The following is a 14,911-nucleotide window of genomic DNA, read 5'->3' as shown; positions in this document are numbered from 1 at the left end:
ATAGAGCTGGGAGGACCATCCATACTTAATGGGAGAGAAACCTGTAAATAAGCAGGGATGAGTGGCCAGAGATGAAGAGGGGAGAAAACTGAAGGAGAGAGGTTCAAGGAAGACGCAGTGGTCAGCAGTGTCCCAGTTGCAGAGAGATCCAAAAAGGTGAAGACTAGAACGTTCCCTTTGGACCTGGCAGAAATTCACTGGTGACCTTGGTGATTCAATTCATTTGTAACAAATACTTACTGAATGCTTACTATGTGGCAGGCACTGTTCTTAGACTTTGGGGTATTATCAGTAAATGATCTCATTCTAGTGAGGGGAGACAGCTAATAAAGAATGAACATAACAAATAAGTATTTTTATAGCATGCCAGAAGGTGGTAAGTGCTATAAAGGAAAAAAAAAAGCTGAAAATATAAGGGGAAAATCAGGAATGTTGGACAGAGGTTGCAATTTTAAATATGGTGGTCAGAAAGTTACATGTGAGCAAAGACTTGAAAGTGGTGAAAAGTTGACCATGTAACCATCTGGGGGAAAAGTATTTCAGATGAAAGGCATAGCCAGTGAATAGGCCTCAAGGTGGGATGTGCCTGACATGTTCTAGGAATAGCGAAGAAGCCAGCATGGCTGGAGGGAAGGGAGTGAGGGGAAAATAGTGGGAGATAACATCAAGGAGATAAGGTGTAGGGTGGAGGCCTCTTTCAGGACTTAGCAGACGTGGGGAGGACTTTGACTTTGAGGAGCCACTGGGGACTTTTGAGCCAAAGAATGACACAGTCTAACTTACACTTTTAAAAAGATAATTCTGGGGTGCCTGGGTGGCTCATTCGGTTAAAGCGTCCGACTTCGGCTCAGGTCATGATCTCACAATCTGTGAGTTCAAGCCCCATGTCGGGCTCTGAGCTGGAGCCTGCTTTGGATTCTGTGTCTCCCCCTCTCTGCCTCTGCCTTGCTCACACTCTGTCTCTCTCAGAAAGTGAATAAACGTTAAAAAAAATATTAAAAAAAAATTTCTGGCTACTGCATTGACAACAGACTATAGGGAGGGTAGGGTAGCAGCAGGGAAACCTGTTGCAATGACCCAGGCAAGAGACGATGGTATCTTAAGTCAGGATGGTGGCACTGGCAGTGGTCAAATGGGTCAGATTCTGGATATATGTTGAAGGTAGAGCCAACGGAATGCCTGATGAATTGGGCCGTGGGGTATGGGAGAAAGAAAAGGATTACTTCAAATCTCTCGTCATGTTACCAGTTCCTCATGCTGTTTCCCTCAACTGAGATGGTGGGAATCGTAGGGGAAGAATGTTTGGGTTCAAAGATCGGAAGTTTAATTTGGGGCATGTTGAGTTTGAACTGCCTACTACACACTTGAATGTGGATATTGACTAGGCATTTTCAGTGGTGTGGGAGGAGGTGGAAGCCAGATTATCCCCCTTGGGGGAGTGGATTGGAGTTGTGTAAGTGGAGGCTGAAATATAGACTGTATGTCCTAGAAACCTGGCTATGGGAGCAAAGTGTATTGTATGTGAACGTGAGGGGATGGATAGGTGGAAGAATTTTTTTTTTTTCTTTTAAGAGGTGTAAGTGTGTTCACAGAAGAGAAGAATCGAGTGAGAACCCATAGGTTTTTGATCCTAGAAGAGAAATTGTTCCTGATGGCTCCAACTCCTTAAAGAAGTCAGTGATAATGGGTACATCTGGGCATCAGGAATACCTTTTCTTCTGAGAAGGGGTAATGCTGAGCACAGATGTAGATATATAGGTTTCTTGGTAGTAGCAAGGAAGCTGAGAGATTTTAATTTACGTTTCTGCAAAAGAAGAATTTGGCTCAACCAGGAGAGAAGGGAGTGGAGCTGGGGACTGGGGGGTGGGGGGGAACAGGAAGTTGGAAGAGACCCTGAGGGGAGAAGTTGGGGAGGGGGTTGCTGACAGTGGTGAGGGTGTAGCTGAGGCTATTGCCAGAAAGACAAACAGATGATTGAGCTGAGGTAGTTGAAGTGAAGCTCTGGAGGGTCCCCGCTAGATGGGGGAGGAAGCGAAGTCAGGAGATGCTGATAGATAGGGAGGACCAGGTGGAATCAGGAACTCAGAGGTCAAGGTGAGGTCAGAGAGTAGGTGTGGTGGGAGGACCTGAGTGAGAGCTGGAGGAATTGATTGTGACCTGGGAGTGGGGTATTGAGGTTAAAGTGGGGTATTGGGGTCAAAGATGAAATGGTTCTGGGTGGTTGTAATCAAGAAGGTGGGACCTCCAGGGGGATGGGCAGTTCAACCTAGACAGGAGATGAAGGTCACTGGAGCTGAGAATGTTAAGGACCTGGAGACTGGGATGTTAGTTATCATTCACACATATGTGAAATTCTCTTGAGATGATGCTGGGAATTGGGGTGAAAAGGAAGTCAGTGGGTCTGGATGATAAACTTTTCAATCTAAGTTGGGGGAAGTTCAGGCGGTACCTAAAAAATCATGATAATGGGGAGTTGGGGACAACGAGATGCTTGGCTTAGTACCAAGGAGAGGGGGGTGTTGCCCAAAAGCTGAAGAAGAATTTGTTTCTCTTTCTGAAGTTTCTCTGCACATTTTTGGCACCTCTATAGATAGGCTGTGTTTCATATGGCCTCCTGCTATAACTGACCTCTTTTCAGTGTCTTTGTTTTACAACATTGTTAGGTCCTTGGGGACAGGTATAATATACTCTCACATTGAAGGTACTTAATAAATGCTGGTCTAAAAATGGAGAGTTGGACAGATTGGGACTTGTGTTGGATACATTACCTGAAACAAATTGGTGAGAGCTGTATTTTTTTCTCCACCAATTTGTGTTTTCAATGGGAATACCCCATCCCCTAAATTCAAGGTCTGAGGATGGCTGGCCTCACCTGGAAAATACCAGAAATGTTAGATTCCCATATGTATCACTGCCTGGGACCTTGGGGTCTGGAAGTGTCCCTGAAACCTGAGTGTGCTCAGGCTCTTGGTGACCTGACACCTGATGGGGAAACACAAGGAAGTGGAAAAGAAGCCAAACCCAGAAGTGGCTGCTGAAAACCAGAGACTCCAACAGAAGATGAGTTGTACAATGAACAGCAAACTGTATACAAAGGCAAATATTTAATTTGAGGTGGAGCCTTATTTTCCTTACATCAAAATAATACAGACCTTGGATCAAAGCCTCTGGGATTAATGACAAAAAAATTAAATTAAGTGTAATTATATGCCACTCAAAGACTCCTGGGAAGCCATTCAAATATGCAAGAGTCCTTTGTGAAAGGTGGTGTTAGTTCTTCCTGATTGGGAAAGGCAAACTGAGGAGGAGGTTGGTTGAGTAGAGGTAATTATGTTTGATAAACTCAATTACCACTTCTCAGCAGCTGTAATGGGTTCTGCTCAAACAATGGAAAAATGATTATGTACCCTGTCCCTTTGATGATCCAAGTGAATAAAAGAAGAAATCACAGAGTTTCTAGAACCTGGCAACTTCAAGGCAAGACCAGATCCTAAATTTTGAAAGATATTTCAGGACTCGTTAGTACACAGGGGACTGACCCATTTAGCCAGCTGGTGGATAGCAGGTATTGGATGCCAGGGATGTTGGTAGCCCCCTGTAGGCAGGTACTGTGTTTAACACTCTTTGGTATTCTGCACATGGTGTGGGCATTGGCCATAGTTGGTTTGGGAATGCTCTGTTTTGCTCCCCTGAATAAGGAGGGATGGATGTTTTGTTTTTTGATATAGTTGGTTGCACACTTTTCCCTTTGTGGTGGCTGTAAGAGGCAGCTTTAGTTCACACCTTGATTCTATGGTTAGCCCTTAGAGATTTAGGTCTGTAAAAATAAAACAAAGCTAGCTTTAGCCATGAACGAGTTAAGAGTTGCCTGGACTCATAGTAGTCTTTTCATATCACTATGAGTGAGTGCCCCAAAATGTTTTGCCTTCCCGATTTGTTTACCCCATCTTTCTTTTAACCTTCTGACCCACATGTCCAGTGGTTTATGGACACCTTACACAGGTATTTGAGATTCAATACTCCCCTTCTCTACCCTGTGCCTACCTATTCTCCCCTGGCACCCCTGCCCAAGCCCTCAGGGTGACCTAGGGACCCCTTTCTCTCTCTCAGTCCAATTGTGACTTTCCAAGTTGTCTTCTGCCAACTTCCCCCTAAAGTCTGTCCTCTTTCCTCCAACCCCCTTGACACAGTCCTAACTCCTGCCCTTGGTACTTGTCACATTGATGGAGGCAGCCCATCTCTAGCTGTCCTCCCTGACTGTCCTCCTGCTGAACTATCCTCTGTGATGTTGCTGGAATACTCTTTGAAAACAAAGGGGAACAAAAGACAAATGGATCACACTGCTCATGGCCTATTGGTGGAGGATGCAAACTCTAGATTAAGAGGCCCTCTCCACTATGTCCTGGTTGCAAAACCTACTTGTAAAGCCGGGCTCAAAAATGATCCCGATTTACTGTGACAGTTCAGCGAACAAACCTTTCTTGGCTAAGAAAATGAAGCTTGAGACTTGGCATTTTATGAAGTTTCTCACATGCATATAACCCTCAGAGCAAGCTGTGGCAGCTTCAGATAAAAATCAGATGAGCCAAACCAGCCACAGTTTATACATGAGTATGTCTTGGGGGGAGGAAACTGGCCTTCAAAAGGTAAGGGGAAAAAAAAAGATAATGTTAAAATGATTGTTTGCATGGCAAGTAATAACTTAAATAATTTTAAGTTATTAATGAAAATTTTGTGTTTTAAATTTTTATCATTTATTTAGAGAGAGAGCAAGCGAGTATGGGGGAGGGGTGGAGAGAGAGAATTCAAAGCAGACTTTGTGCTGTCAGTGCAGAGCCTGACGCAGGGCTTGATCTCAGGTACCAGGAGATCATGACCTGAGCCAAAATCAAGAGTCGGACTTTTAACTGACTGAGCCACCCAGGCACCCCTGCTGTGACTTTACATGCAGCTTCATGGATTTAATGATTCTTGCTCAGGGCTGTGTAATATTGCAATGAACGGGCAGCTCATAGTTTAACAAAATAGTCCCCTTTCATTGGAACGCTAGGTTGTCTCTGTTTAAATTTGACATGGCAACACTGGTGATAATGAGTTTCTGAAAAAGGAATGTCTTGAGGGCTAACTAGGGAACAGTTTACGAAAGGAAAACTAAGCTGAGGACCCCAAAGGTGGTCAAGAAAATGACACCGGCATAAGAGTGGACCATTGTCCGTCTGTCTCCCCGGATGATGCTTGAGGTGTTATGTTCTTCTGGATGCGGTGGAGTTTGTTCTGAATACCTGTCACTGTACTGTGTTAGGTCCACTCAGATGCTGTGTAAAAGTGACTGTATTTTATCAATCTCTGCACAGCAGGAGAAGGGTGGGCCTTTCTCTATATAATAGTCTGATCCCAAAAATCCAAGCACCACATTTTTGCTTTGCATGAGGATAATTCCCTTTACAAGACCTGTACCTAATTATCTCTAACTAAAATGTTTTATTCTTGATTACATTGGTGGGGCTTCTGATTGGGAAAGGAGATGGAAAGTAGGGAGACTTTAAGCTAAAAGCCTGGGATTCCCTGTCTCCTTAAAGATTGATGGAAAAACAGTAAATTAAAAACAAACAAACAGCTAGAAAGTAAGGTGAACCACATTTACTAAACTTCAGAGTCCACTGTGGTAGATTCTGAGAATCTCAGCCTTGGAAAGGACACTTGGTCCCTCACTCTGCTGAGTGTATGCTCTCTGAGGATGGCATGGAGCCTTTGGGGCTAGAACATTTGCTGGGGTGGGGAGGTCACTACCTCCGTGAGATGCTCTAATTGCGGGCAGGCTCTTCTTCCAGTGGTGATGTCTTCTGCCTCCCTTGGATCTTCCTGTGGTGGTCCTTGGTTCTGCCCTGTGTGGCGGCCCCAAGCAAACCTATTTCCTCTCTCCACCTTCCAGCTGTTTGTGGTAGTTATTATGCCTGTCTGGAGTCAGCTCCTGTCCAGTCTAAATACCCTCATTCCTACTTGTTCCTCAGCAGATGAGGTTCCCAGCTTGCCATTCTGCTCTGTCTCCTCAGGGCAAAGGCCATCCCGTCAGTGTCTAGCAAAGGAGTGGTACTCATGAGGTTTCTGGGACTTGGACTTGAGTAATCCCACCCGATGAGAGTAAAGCCTCATTGGATAGAAGAAACCTTCCTGCAGTGATTTTTTTCTTCTTCTTCTTTGTGGGACAGTGAGAGTAAGAAATAGGAAAAACAGACCTACTGATTCCACCCAAATTTAGTTATTCATGGGCTCTCTCCAATGATGAGGCCAGTTACTTCTCTGGGTCACTAGGGGTCATGAGGGGGAGGATGGATAAAGGTGTATCAGAAAAGAAGAGGTAGACTTGATCCATTTCTTCCCAGAACAGAAAAAAAGAATCTCTTTTATTTGTGGTCCTAGAACATAAGAACTGGAAAATTCTTAGACGCCATATCCACCAATCTCTAGATGTTCATACAACAAAACTGATACCAGACTGATCTGCCCAAGGTCACAGAGAGATTTAACAACAGGCCTGAAACTATAGCCCAAATCTCTAGGGTACTTTCCATCAATTTCTGCTGCCTCTTCATCTCTCCTCTACCTGCTCTCAGACTCTACTTTGTGGGCAATCCCCCAGTCCCCAAACCTCTTTGTCCCTCTGACCATTATTTTTATCTGAAAACTTCATTGTGAAAACACAAGCACCAAAGTAAAAAGATGCCTTGGCACCTCCCCCCCCCCCCCCCACAATCTTTTGCACTGTGGTTTGTGGAGGAAGCTGACGTTAGCAATGTAGGTGACGTGGTGGTTATCAAGAGAGAACAGTAGCCGTTGAGATAATGTATGTGTCTAAATATGTCAGCAGGTGCAAGAGCTGTCTTGTCCCACTGGGGCTACAGGAAATGTATACACCCAAATATTCGGGTCACAGATAGGTCAGAGAGATAGCATAGTACCAGGGGTCAAACCAACCACAGTGTGGTTTTGACAGACACATAGCCTTCCCAGAGCCAGGGAAACAGAAATGCCCATCTCTAGAAAATGTCTTGAGTGTTCATATGGGCACCCAGAAGGAGAAAACTCATTTAAGTGGGAATTTTTGCAGAGTCAAGGGCCATCTTTAATTTTAATCTGTGGTCTACTCACTGCCTCTAGAATATATCTTGGACATTACAATTTGTTCTTTTGTTTCTCCAGGCTTTGCATTCATTCTCTTATCCAATAATTATTTCAAGTGAACCCTTTAAGATTCACCTGGAATTCTAAGTCCTTTGGGATGCCTCTGTTGTCCACCCCAGCCCTCAGGGTTCTCTCTCTGCTCTTCACACTGCCTATACTCCCATCTGCTTTGGACACTTACTGCTCTCATGGGTAGGCTTGAACTCACTAACTGGATAACCAAACCAAACATTTGTTTAGCCATTGGTAGCCAATCAAGTTCATGTCTATCTTCATATTTCATTGCCAGAGCATTAGGTAGATATTATTATCATTCTCATTGCAAAAGTGACAACATTGAGGGCTCCGAGAGATCGAGAAACTTGCTGGTCACATGACTGGAAGTGATGGTGCAAGACTCAAAACTCAGATTTGTCTGGCTGAAATCTTCTACTTTTTCTTTTTAACCACATTAGACTTATCTTTTTATGGACTATGTTTTAGACACTTTTGTGAAATATACACTGAAAAAGTGCATAAAGTGCATCTGTATATAGTTTGTTATAAAGTGAATGTCTGTATAACGAAATAGCCAACACTCCACACACCTCTGTGTATCTTTTTCTAGTATAATCCAGCCCCTCTGGTCCCCCTACAGGTAGCCATTAGCCTGAGTTTCTGTGTATATAAAGCTAAACAAAAAATTAGTTTGCTTGTTTCTGAACTTTATTGAAATGAAATTAAACTATATTCTTGCCTTGCTTTTCTTGTTTGACATGATATCAGGAATATTTTTCCATGATCACGTGTATAGTTGCAACCTGCTCACTTTCACCACTTTATAATATCCCCTTGCATGAATATAGTAAGAAGAATTCATTCACACTATACTTGTCTTAAACTTCATTTTTTTCTGTTGATTCTTACACACCGTACCCAACTACATTCTCACTGGTTGAATTGTTCTGATGTTTTTCTACTCTAGTTTGATAGTTATAGAAGAACATATTCACTTGGAAACCATCATGGAAATATGGAAATGTTGGATTGTACTTGTGGCCATTTTTGTTTCTAGTGTTATGCTAATTGCTAGGGCTGAGCCTGGCAGAAGAGGAGATATATACATTGCCACCATAAGGCAACTTGTTAGTATATAGCAATCACATTATGCCCTACCCTCCAAAACAGAAGTCAGTTTCTGGGGCAGAAGAGGAGAAGAAGAGGGCTACTGAGGTGGCCTAAACAGAACAGATGACTTGGTATCTGAGATCTAGTGAAATCTCTCAGTTTTCATCTATGTGTCTTAGGATCCATATCAATTCAGTTCAAGTTTTCTATTTAAACTGGGAGTTTGGTTTTGTTTGTTTCTTGTTTTTTTTTTTTTTTTTTGTTTGTTTGTTTGTTTGTTTGTTTTTAATGTGGGCTCTGGTTGGGCTCTAGGATGAACTTGAAAAGAGAGTTCCAACTTCTTAATTTGAAATTATGTTACCAAATTAGTAAGAGTCCGTCTTATACTGGGTGCCAGATCTGATAGGCAGTCTTGCTAACTGTGAATGAAGATCGTTTCATTTCTTTTTTTTTTTTTTTTTTACCCCATCTGTATACTTATTATTTTCTTTTCTTCCTGCAGTAGCTAGACTTCCAGTGTGATTGTGAAGAGGAGAGATGAGGGGGCACATCTCTGCGTTGTTACTGATCTTAGGGGGAAAGCAACCCATTTCTCCCCATTAAATGTGATGTTAGCTATAGGTTTCTTGCAGATGCTGTATATCAGGTTGATGAAGTTGCCCTCTATTCCTAGTTTGCTGAGGGTTTCCTTTTTTTAAAACCACAAATGGGTATTGGATTCAAATGCCTTTTCTGAATCAATTAATATGGCTATATGATTTTACTTCTTTAGCCTGGTGATGTGGGTCCCATTGATTTTTGGATGTTGAACCAGCCTTGCATACCTGGGATAAATTCTGCTGGATCATGGTATACAATCCTTTTTATACATTGTTGGATTATATTTGTTAATATTTTATTGAGTATTCACCTTGATTGATTTAAGCCCCAGCCATGAATAAATCATTCCCTTGTTCAAAAGCCTCAACGGCTCTTAATTTCAAGCAACTAAAATCCAGATTCCTTACTCATTCAATGCCCTCTATAATCTGGCCTCATATTACCCTTCTGTGCTTCCTCTCTCCCACTACTTTCCATGATATACTATTTCTGTAAACATTTTCCTTTTCTTTCTTTCTTTTTTTTCAAGCTTTTATTGAAATTCTACTTAGTTAACATATAGTTTCAGGAGTAGAAATTAGTGATTTATCACTTACATAAAACATCTAGTGCACATTACAACAAGTACCCTCTTTAATACCCATCACACATTTAGCCCTTTCCCCTGCCCACCTCCCCTCCAGCAACCCTCAATGTGTTCTCTGTAGTTAAGAGTCTGTTTTATGGCTTGTCTCTCTTTTTTCCCCCATGTTCATCTGTTTTGTTTCTTAAATTGCACATATGACTATCCCTAAACATCTTCTATACTTTCTTATCATCCTGTGCTGAATTAATTTATTCCCTTCATTTGGGACTAGGCATAACGTTCAACATTTTCCCACTCCCATTTTTTAAAATCCCATTTTTCTTCAATACCCAGCTCAAATTACATTGGGAATTGTGTCTTTTCATCTCTGTACCTCCTGAAACACAGTGTCTCCTATATAAGGTGCTTAGGAAAGGATCCTGGAATTCAACTTTGCTTCATTTCTCAGAATCTGACTTTCAGTCTTTGTTTTTTGATCTCAGATATTGAGGTCATCTAGTTCAGCAGTTCAAGCAAAGTGGCGATCCCCCTCTCTATTATCTCAGAAAAGTCATTTCTGTGATGAAGCATCCACTACCTCATGGCTGGTTCTGTTGCTGGATTTTGTAACTGTGAGAAAGTTTACATGATATTGAGCCAAGTTTTGCCCACTTACGACTTCTGTCATTGGTGTAGCAATCACTAGCTTTCATGAAGTGGTTTCAGGGAGACAGCTTGGTGGAATGGAAAGGGCCTAGGATTTAGCACTGGGTGGTCAGAGTCCACTCTGCTGCTTACTAACTGTACTGTCTTGGATGAGTCCAGGGATTTGCCAGTGCCTCTGTTTTCCCATCTTTAAAATGGGGGTAGTGCTACTTTTTGTAGAATTGTCAGAACAACAAAATGTATGTGTGAAATAAATGATGTAAAGCTTCAAGCATAGCAGCTGGAATAAAGTACTCACCAATTCAGCAATTATTGAGCTCCTACAGTACACACAATACTAGGTGTCATGAGGAATCAAACATGTATAAACTTATCCTCCTCACTTAAGGCTAGTTTGAGTTAAATTAAATTTGGTTTCAAATTTGTTGCTCCAGATGAATAACAGGAGAAACTTAGTTCCTTCACTTGCCTGTGGGATGAGGCCAGCTTGGTAGATGAGGATTGTGATTTCTGTTGGGGGCAATGTCATAGTTTCTTGGCATCAGGAATGAATCAGAATTAATTGATCCATGATCAGTTTAATTTAAATTGCCAGTGGCAGGTTTGGAAAGGCCCAACTGTCAGTATGATGCCTGTGTGGAAAGGAAAAAGTGAGACAGACCCTCAGGGTGTTTGGGGAGTTGAGTGAGCTGTGGACAGTTGAGCAAGGGAGGGGGGAGGGACAAGTGAGAATTCCTTAGAACTTTCTTTTCACGTCATCAGAAGACTTTGTGGTGACAAGTGTCTATTTTCATAGACAATAATTCATAATGATGTCCAAACCTTTTTTTCATTTTAGCATTGGTATATTCTTCCCCCTTCTTTCTCACGCTAGCGTTCTCGTTTTTTTTTTTTTTTTTTTAATGTCTTGTAAAGATAACTGCATGTGTAGCTCATTTTAGTTAGATCCTGCAGTGTTTCTTGTTTGTTTGTTTATTTGTTTGTTTGTTCATTTTTTAAATCCATGAGCTGGTATTAAGGTTCTAAGTGTCCTGGGCACTTCATTAAATGTTTTGTGGTCTTCGTGGGCAATTGGTAATGGCTGTTTTGAACATTTCCTAGGCTAATGTGCTAGTGGTCAATCTCTATGACATTTAGCTTTTGGGGCCTTGCCACAGGTTGGAAGAGATGCAGAATCAATTCCTGTGGGAAACTTTGCTGCTGGTCTTGGCCCTGTTCTGGGTAGGGGTTCAGTGGATTTTTATGCTGGCTCCAATCCTGATTAGGCTCCATAACTTGGCAAAAGAGGACACTGGCTCCATCCTCCACTTGGCTTATGGCCAGGGCATATTCAGCCGTCCTTTAAGAGGAAAAATAAAGCTTTTGCCTGATAGTGTAACTTCAAACTCTGCAGTTATCTTCTTATCAGTAGCTCATTTTTAAGAAATGTTTATGGAGGATTACTTGAAGGATAAATCATTTGTCTGTTTCTCTATACTCTAAATATTATCCTTGGGTCAAAGGCTACCATCAGGTGTCTGTAGACTTGGACTGAAATGTCCTGGTCTTTCAAATAATTCAGTCTGATGATTTGAACTTTGGCCTGTGTCATTAAGCTATACTGAAGGATAGCCCCTTGAAACCTGCTGTTGTATTCATTATGGGTCATTCTTTTTATTATTACAATTTTTTGGATACTGTTTTTAATTTTATTTTTTAAATATATATCCAAATTAGTTAGCATATAGTGCAACAATGATTTCAGGAGTAGATTCCTTAATGCTGCTTACTCATTTAGCCCATTATGGGTCATTCTTGAAGGTGGAATTCATTCCAAACAACTACCTTTGGGGCAGGGAGAAGATTCTCCCTGATTTCAGTACCAGCATAAGCTATGCTTCATCTAGGCACCTATTTTTATCTTTTAGAAGCCAGGAAACTTGTAACTAATGTTATCCTCTGTATTTGCCCTGGGGAGCATACTGTCAAATTTGTGGTCCTCTCTCTACCCTAGCATTGTGTCTTACTCCTTTGCATTATCTCTTTTGCCTTCTTTATTTTTCCTTCAGGCCAATTTTCTCATTGAAACAAAACTCTCATTGTGTTGTATGGATATCTGTACCTGGTAACTGGCACAAATCCCTCCATGAGCAGGTCAGGGCAAGTCTAAATCTTTAAAAGACTACTCTCCTTTGACGAAGGTCAGCACAGCATATGGGAAATTCCAGAGGAAAGAGCAAAGGGAGGCACTCTTTAGAGAACAGAGGTCAGCATTTGCTTGCATCTCAGTTCTGCAGAACTCTCATCTGTCATTTGTTGCATGCAGTAAACTCAGGCCACAAGGTTCGGCTTTCTCAGGAAATCATGGAGATGCTGCAGAAATGAAAGTCTGGGCCCACTGACCAGAAATGCAGTTATACTGGGTGGGTGTTTGGAGCCACAACCAAAACCAAACACACCCTTTGTCAGAACCCCACAGCCCCAGCCTGCCTCACCTCTCGGGTGACCAGCAGCTGCTGTGAATACCCACCTACCCTCTGCATGGCGGAGTCTTCAGAGTTCTGTGTGTCTGTGTATCTGCCTGCATCTGCGGGCCTCTGATTAATTTCTCTAATTAATCCTTTCACCTGCCAAACAGATGGGCCAGTGAGCTCTGTGTAATCCTGGCAAAGAGGTAGATGACCCCTAGAAGAAGTCATGGACTCCTTAAAGTGAGAATGTCTTCCTCAGCCGTCGCCTCTTTCCTTGAGATGCCCTCCCTCTTGTGCTCTGTGCCCATCGCTCAGGCCGTTGTAGGCTATGCTCTGCATATGTGTGCTATGGTGTCCTTCAAGCTCACTCAAGTTCTTTAAGTTCAGTCCACACCACTAACAGCCCCCCACACCTGGAATTACTCTGGACTTAGGTCTGGAGCATGCTTGGCCCTTAAATTCTGCTGTCCCTGTGGCTAGGCCATTTCATTTGTCCATGGCTCCACTCCAACTAGATTTTAAACTTCTAGAGGGCAGCATGTATACCCAGACCTTGATCTTCTATTTCTCACAGACATTAACATGGTTCGAAGCACCAGTAGGTACTCAAAAATGTCTCCTCCTCTCCTCCTACTGTTCCACATCGTCCTCTTCTCTTCCTCCTGTTTCTCCTTCTGCTTGTGGGTCTCTCTCTGTAGGGACAGTTCTGCTGTGGTAACATGTAATTCCCAAATCTCAGTGGCTTATAAAACATAGGTTTGTTTCTGCGTCATGAAGGCCACTCTGGCTCTGCCCCATGTGTCTTCTCTTCTAGGAACCCTGCTGAAGGGGTGCACTGATTTGAGATGAGCCATGGCTGTAGGAAAGAGTGAGAGAGAACTGGAAGAAATTCCCATTGTCCTTAAGGCTTCTGTCCTTCCCATTCACATCTCATTGTCCCAAGCCACGTCATGCGGCCCAACCTGACTTAGGTGGAGACCGTGAACTCCACCTGCAGGAAGGCAATGATGGGATGTATGATCAATTTTCAAGGAAGGGAGCCAACAGTTGGGCACGATGAGACATTTTACCTAGACTCCTTCTAGGTGCCTGGCCCTCCTGGGAGCATCACATAAAGCATGTATGACTATCTCCAGGCACAGTAGTTTTATGGCATGTGAAAATTTTAGACCTGTTTTTTTAAGTTTATTTATTTATTTTGAGAGAGAGAGAGAGAGAGCAAGCGAGCAGGAGTGGGGACAGAGAGAGAGAATTCCAAGCAGGCTCTGCACTGTCAGCACAGATCCTGATGCGGGGCTGGAACTGTGAGATCATGACCTGTGCTGAAACCAAGAGTCAGATGCTTAACCGACTGAGCCACCCAGGCACCTCAGCCCTGTTTTATAACAAGGAAACAGAGGCTCAAGTAATTTATTTAAGCAGCTCTGAAATGAATGAATGAATGAATGAATAAGTGTCCACATTACTTTCAGCTTTTCTTGGCAACTGCTAATGCCCAGGTCCCATCAGTACTTTTCTTCTCCAGATGAGGCTACCATTATCACTCTTACAGTTCTCCGTGTGATCCTGTAGAAGAGCACCCCATAGGTCTCAGGATGTTATTTGTTATCTCTCCAGATTAAGTTATTTTCATTTCAGTGGGGATTTCTAAAGATGCCTCAGTCCCCAGTGGTGAGTCTAGTGGTGGAAACTTCAAGTACTAGCCACATGTAAGACTAAGGGAAGCTTGTTGATAATATCTGTTAAGCCTCTCTCTCTCTCTTTTAATGTTTGTATTTAAATTCCAACTAGTTAACATACAGTGTAATATCAGTTTCAGGTATATAATATAGTGATTCAACACTTCTGTACAACACCCAGTACTCATCACATCAAGTACACTTCTTAATCCCTATCACCTATTTCACCCATCCCCCCACCCTGCTCCCCTCGGGGAACCATGAGTTCATTCTCTATTATAGTTAAGAGTCTGTTTCTTGGTTTGTACCCCTTCTTTTTTTCCTCTTTCCTCATTTGTTTCTTAAATTCTACATATGAGCGAAATCATTGTATTTGTCTTTCTCTGACTGACTTACGCACTTAGCATAATATTCTCTAGCTCCATTCACATTGTTGCAAGTGGCAAGATTTCATTCTTTTTTAATGGCTGAATAATATTTCATTGTGAGTGTGTGCGCGTGTGTGCGCACGCGCATGTAAGGCCTCTTCTTTATTCATTCATCAGTCGATGGACTCTGGGCTGTTTCCATAATTTGACTATTGTAGATAATGCTGCTATAAAGATTGGGGTGCATGTATCCCATTGAATTAGTGTTTTTGTATTCTTTGGATAAATATCCAG

Source organism: Panthera uncia, assembly GCF_023721935.1.
Source record: "Panthera uncia isolate 11264 chromosome A3 unlocalized genomic scaffold, Puncia_PCG_1.0 HiC_scaffold_11, whole genome shotgun sequence".
Classification (NCBI taxonomy): domain Eukaryota; kingdom Metazoa; phylum Chordata; class Mammalia; order Carnivora; family Felidae; genus Panthera; species Panthera uncia.
Note: the sequence above shows the minus strand (reverse complement) of the source record.